Here is a 5,717-nt window from a genome sequence, read left to right as displayed (position 1 = left end):
AGCCTCTATCTGCCGAGCCAAGAATAGACAATTTGAGCTAGCTCTGGCCTTGTTTTGCATGGACAACAAGGAACGTACAGTATCATTTACGGTGTTCAGTCAACAAGAAACACGCCTCTCTCCTTGCAACTTTTAATCACAGATTTGAGCACGCTTGGATGAAAGCTCTCACCGGATCCAGAAGGCATGAGTAAAAGACTACCGCCTGGAACAAGTCTTTCCTCTCTTTAATTAGAAGACTGTGTCCTCATTAAAAAAGGTGCAGTTAATGATCTCCAGTCTGGAACACTGACAGGCTCTGAACTGCAGCACTAAATCGACAACTCAACTATATCTTTGCAAAAAAATAAAGCATTGTATTCAAATCATTGCACTCGCTAATGAATATAGTTGTGAACTATAATATCAATGCACGATTTTGAGCCTCAGCCCACCACCTCATTTGAGCAATACAATCTTTAGCTTTGCAGCCTAGGCTGAAAGCCAGACAGTCATGTATCCATCTCAATGATTCTACAGGTAAATGCAGTCATGAGAAGCATGTCTGCATCCACAATAAAGCTGGAACACCTTATTTATATTGATCACCTCATGTGATCCAACTGATATTGCCACTGATGTCCAAATTGTCAGCTATGTTCAAGAATGTCAAGTCTTCAATTGTCTATTGTCAATTCTTAAATTGTCTGTGACTGCTTGCCAATCACTAAGCTTTGTAAAATGGGTTTCAAATATTAAATTATACTAGTGCACCTCCCAGTTCATTGAAATAATTAAGCGGTTTCCAGAAAAGCAAGGTGTTTCTTTAATTCTATTGAACCAAATCAAGACTGGAAATTGGAGTTGGAATTACCAGAAAACTAGTGATTGAAGCACAATCAATTTCCACTGATACAAGGATGAACTTGACTTATGGCAATAGGAACAATTCCTGTTCACAAGTCTCAGCATTTAGTGTACAGTTTCAGATAATGTTATCAATAAACATCAACCAAGCCAACTTGAGGTGGAAGGTCACAGAATATTTTATCAAGGCATTGTGATAAAGGCAGTTGAAAGCCAATTAAAAATATTCCATAGATGTGAAATTGACAGCTTAGTTGTGCAATGGTTATGTCTTTTTGCTAACAATGTTGCAATACAAATATGATCCTTTAAACTCCTGTATTAAATTGCATTCTGCTGCACAGGCAACGAGAGGGTAAACACTAATGTTTTAGGGGTAGAGGTAGTTGCGGAAACGATGGAATGGCTTTAGGTTGACCTCAGCTGATGACCTCGTTGCACTTCTCCAGAATCTCGGTCTTGTCCTCACTGATCTTTCCGGTCAGCTTTTCATCCTCCACAGTGGACCTCCAGAGTTCTTGGATGAGACGTCATCTTCTGCCTTGTACTTGTTGGCCTCCTGGACCATACGCTCAGTGTCCTCCTTGGAGAGATGACCTGGAAAATTAGGAATCCATTAACGCACAGCAAAACAAATGTATAGTCTTTTTACAAGCATGTCAAGAGGGCTTCACATATGCCCATGGACTACAACTAAACCCTCAAGGAAGATGAGGAAAAATGTCCTGGAAAACTAGATTGAAGAAACTTTGGTAGGAGAGTTTAGTGGGTGATACCCCCCTCCTACAGATCACACTAAAGTTCAGGACACCTACCCTTGTCGTTGGTAATAGTGGTATTTGTTCTCTTTGCCAGTGTTCTTGTCAACAGCAGACACGTTTATGATGCCGTTGGCATTAATGTCGAAGGTGACCTCGATGTGAGGAACACCACGAGGAGCTGGGAGGATGCCAGTCAGCTGAAACTTGCCCAGCAGGTTGTCGTCCTTGGTCATGGCTCTCTCACCCTCGTAAACCTGTTGGTCAAAGTCAGTATGAGCAAAGTATGCATGGCCCTTCTAAAAAGCAAAAATCAACTACATCTCGCTCAGACATCCAAGGAAGGAGTTGGGCCATCTTTGGTTTTGACACCTCTGGTGGAAACTACGAATGGCAGGAATAAACTTCATCACAGCGAAGGAAGGATTTCAAATACATTCCATCCAGTCCTTTTACCTGAATAAGCACACCAGGCTGGTTTGCAGAGTAGGTGGTGAAGGTATGGGTCTGTTGGAATGGTGGTATTACGCTTGATCAGGACGGTCATGACCCCTCCAGTGGTCTCGATACCCAGGGACAGGGGGGGTTTCGCCAGCAGAAGTCCTGGACATTCTCAGACTTTTTACCAGACAGGATGGCAGCCTGGACAGCTGAAAACAAATCAGATTTAGTCAAAATCCTCACCACCTACAGGAACAACATTACAACTTGGGTTATTGTCGCTCAGACATCCAAGGAAGGTGTTGGGCCATCTTTGGTCTTTCAACCTCTGGCAGAAACTACGAATGGCAGGAATAAACTTCATCACGGCGACCTGAGAGGAGCTGAGGTTAAGAGACTCTGCCTCACCTGCTCCATAAGCCACAGCCTCATAAGCGTTGAGGCTCTTGTCGAGCTCTTTGCCCTTGAAGAAGTCTTGCATCAGCTTCCTTCCTTTCAGCTCCAACCTGTTGCATAAGAGGGGACTCGGTTAATTTAAATTTAATTAACAAGGCAGACAGCAGGGTCTAGCAACTTCGCTCAGACATCCAAGGAAGGTGTTGGGCCATCTTTGGTCTTTCAACCTCTGGTGGAAACTACGAATGGCAGGAATAAACTTCATCACAGCGAAAAAACAAAATAAATGGGTCTCTGAAGCAGCTCACTTTCTTGTCTAAGCCGCAGGCCATGACCGCAGCGGTAGGCTCATTGATGATGCGCAGAACATTCAGGCCAGAGATGGTTCCAGCATCTTTGGTTGCTTGGCGCTGAGGGTCGTTGAAGTAGGCTGGCACAGTAACTACAGCATTGTTTAACAGTCTGAGGAAGAAATAACAATAGACCCAAGGTCAATTTGAATGTCAAAACAGGCTGTTTAAAATATTGCTTCGTCAATTTATAAAATCTTATCTTGCCCAGGTAGGCTTCTGCAATCTCATCTTGACCAGAACCATGGAATATATCCTCTGGATAGAAGCTCTTGGTCTCGCCCTTGTACTCAACCTGTACCTTGGGGCAGGTGTCATCATTGATGAGATATCCTTTGCTCATGTTGACAAGTGCAGTTCAGTCAAGACACATGTATTAGAAGATTTCAGCATCAATTGATAACCTGGAAATAAGTTTGACTTTGGCAGAGTGGATGTATGTAGGTGAAGCACTCCCTGCCTCTAGCATTAGTGAGCAACACACATAGAATATGAGGCAGGGAGCAAATAGAGAAATAATCCTACCTGATGGATAGTAACATACAGACAACACGGGGAGATGGAGATGCTGGCGGGAGGCAGCAGCACAATAATACAACAACCTGTAATGAGTGTAGGCGTATCCGTGCGGCCTTATAATGTTGCCTTATCGGACTTGGGCCAATGGGCTTGAAGCAGGCTAACTACAGGTGTAGCTAATGAGTGTAATGAAGCGCGCTGCCCGAGTGCCATGACTGAACTAGGATTTACTCATATGCTGCTTCAGAATGGCATGTGGGTAAGACCTCAAAGAAGGTCTTATGACGAATGAGGTTACCACTCCCCAATTGGAAAAAAACGTCGTCACATTTACATTTAGTCATTTAGCAGAGGCTCTTATCCAGAGCGACTTACAGTAAGTACAGGGACATTCCCCCTCACATATATGAGAATGAAAGGGGTTCCCAGAACAATAACAGCCCAAAAATATTCATTATGAGAGATAAAATTTTATTTTCATGTCATCCTTTTCTCAAACAGTCGCCCCCATGGCAAGCAGGTATTTAATTCCACGACGTGAAGAGGATTAGGTGAGGACAAAAGTCTTAGTAATATGATTGTGATTTATGACCCTTCCCATCACTCATCATATTTCACACCTCCTAAGGGCTATACACACTATTTATTCCATATGCGGATGAATGCCCCAAAAAAGAAGCTTTACAATCCTCAAGTAAGACCGGCGGTGAGATTGATGTTTTTTGCGTTTTTTTTTCTCTTGATGGGAGACATACGCCCATAAGTAAAAAAAAAAAAATCTTGTTAGCAGCAGCACTGGACAATCTGCTTAACAATTTATGCATGCATGGCTTTCATGGTGATAAACAGAGTTTTCTTTGAAAGTGTTTCCCTAAAGCTTGTCTGTATGGGAGTTTCGGCCAGATGAATACGGGTCTGTATTGACCCTCATACCATAAGACAGTGCTAGACTGGTTCTAAGTCTATTGATTCAACAGATGCCTTTCATCTGAAATATGCACACCACTACATCCCTTATGACAACCAGTAACATTGCGCCAATGTCTTTATCCGTGTGAAGCATCCGTATTTGATTCTCTCTGTGCGCATGAGCTCCGTTGTGACACGATGCTGGATGGCGGCAACATTTGTTTTGCTCAAAGATTGATTAAGTGGGGAGCAGAGGTTAACAAGATCCCACTGGGGAAAATAATGAAGGACATTTATTAATATCGCAGCATGGGCAGGCCCTGTGGAAGCAGGGTGCTCTGTGGGTTTTTTTCCGAGTGGGCTGCCATCCAGAGCTCACTCGGGAAGGGGGAGCTCTTTGAAGCCGTATTCACAACTTCTCCTCCTGCTGGTCCTGCTGGCATTTCATTATTAATTTAACCGCCCTCTCTCGCTCGCCCACTCTCTCTCTCTCTCTCTCTCTCTCCCTCTCTCTTTCTCTCTCTCTCTCTCTCTCTCTTTCTCTCTTTCTCTCTCTCTCTCGCTCTCTCTCTCTTTATCTGCCTCTTTCCTCTCTGCTCTCTTTGGCTCTAGCTCTACCGCTCTCACTCTCCCCCTCCCTCTCTTTCTCTCCCTCTCTCTCCTCCTCTGTCTGCTCTCCTTCTCTCTCCATTCCTCTCTCTCTCGAGTCTGCGATAGCAGCACGAGGAGAATAGCCGTGCTCTTGACAGCAAACACTGTGGTTCTGATTGAATTCTGTGCTCTTGGATGAAGGAGGTAAAATTAACATAGTGTAGGCTTGGCATAATGGATTGGGCTGGTGGATTTTGCTGTGGGCTTCTGGTACACTGAACCGCCGGGTCGACTGAGAAAGCATTCCTATTCTCTGTTATCTCTGGAATGACAGTCTTTATTTCGTGAAGTGAAGACCAGAAGTCCTCACAGCAGTTCTTGGTGTAAAACAAAAAAAGTTACTTCTCAAGCTTGGTACATTTACATTTAGTCATTTAGCAGACGCTCTTATCCAGAGCGACTTACAGTAAGTACAGGGACATTCCCCCGAGGCAAGTAGGGTGAAGTGTCTTGCCCAAGGACACAGCGTCAGTTGGCATGACCGGGAATCGAACTGGCAACCTTCGGATTACTAGCCCGATTCCCTCACCGCTCAGCCACCTGACTTCTTTGTTAGTAACTCAACATGGCCCCACCTTTTCTATGCAGCTTACACTGCACCTTTGTGAGTGTAAGGTGTGAATGAGCATGACGTTCAGCTATGCTTCTACTAAGTCTGTTTCCCCCCTGTGTTACTCATGCTTCGCTATCGATGATTAGGTTTGTGACAATCTAATTATAAATTCTGTCAGAGGCTTTCCCTCTGGACATCAGGTTGCTATTTTGTTAATTGGCCGTGTAGATGAAATTTGGTGTCATTTTATTTTAGGAGAAGACATAATTAGGATAATGAGGAATGAAGCCATTG

At 43.9% G+C, this 5,717-nt stretch overlaps 3 non-coding genes and 1 pseudogene across 3 annotated transcripts; all 4 read right to left on the bottom strand.

Annotated features, from left to right (window-relative positions):
* Positions 1-803: 803 nt before the first annotated feature.
* Positions 804-3,109, bottom strand: LOC136936595 (heat shock cognate 70 kDa protein-like; annotated as a pseudogene).
* LOC136937089 (small nucleolar RNA SNORD14) lies at positions 1,929-2,022 on the bottom strand. The gene has a single exon (XR_010875216.1). It is a non-coding gene; the product is annotated as a small nucleolar RNA SNORD14 (small nucleolar RNA).
* On the bottom strand, positions 2,324-2,417 carry LOC136937090 (small nucleolar RNA SNORD14). The gene has a single exon (XR_010875217.1). It is a non-coding gene; the product is annotated as a small nucleolar RNA SNORD14 (small nucleolar RNA).
* Positions 2,621-2,714, bottom strand: LOC136937088 (small nucleolar RNA SNORD14). Its single transcript, XR_010875215.1, has one exon. It is a non-coding gene; the product is annotated as a small nucleolar RNA SNORD14 (small nucleolar RNA).
* Positions 3,110-5,717: the final 2,608 nt, after the last annotated feature.

This window comes from Osmerus mordax, chromosome 27, assembly GCF_038355195.1.
Source record: "Osmerus mordax isolate fOsmMor3 chromosome 27, fOsmMor3.pri, whole genome shotgun sequence".
Classification (NCBI taxonomy): Eukaryota; Metazoa; Chordata; class Actinopteri; order Osmeriformes; family Osmeridae; genus Osmerus; species Osmerus mordax.
This window is presented reverse-complemented; position numbering and strand designations above follow the sequence as displayed.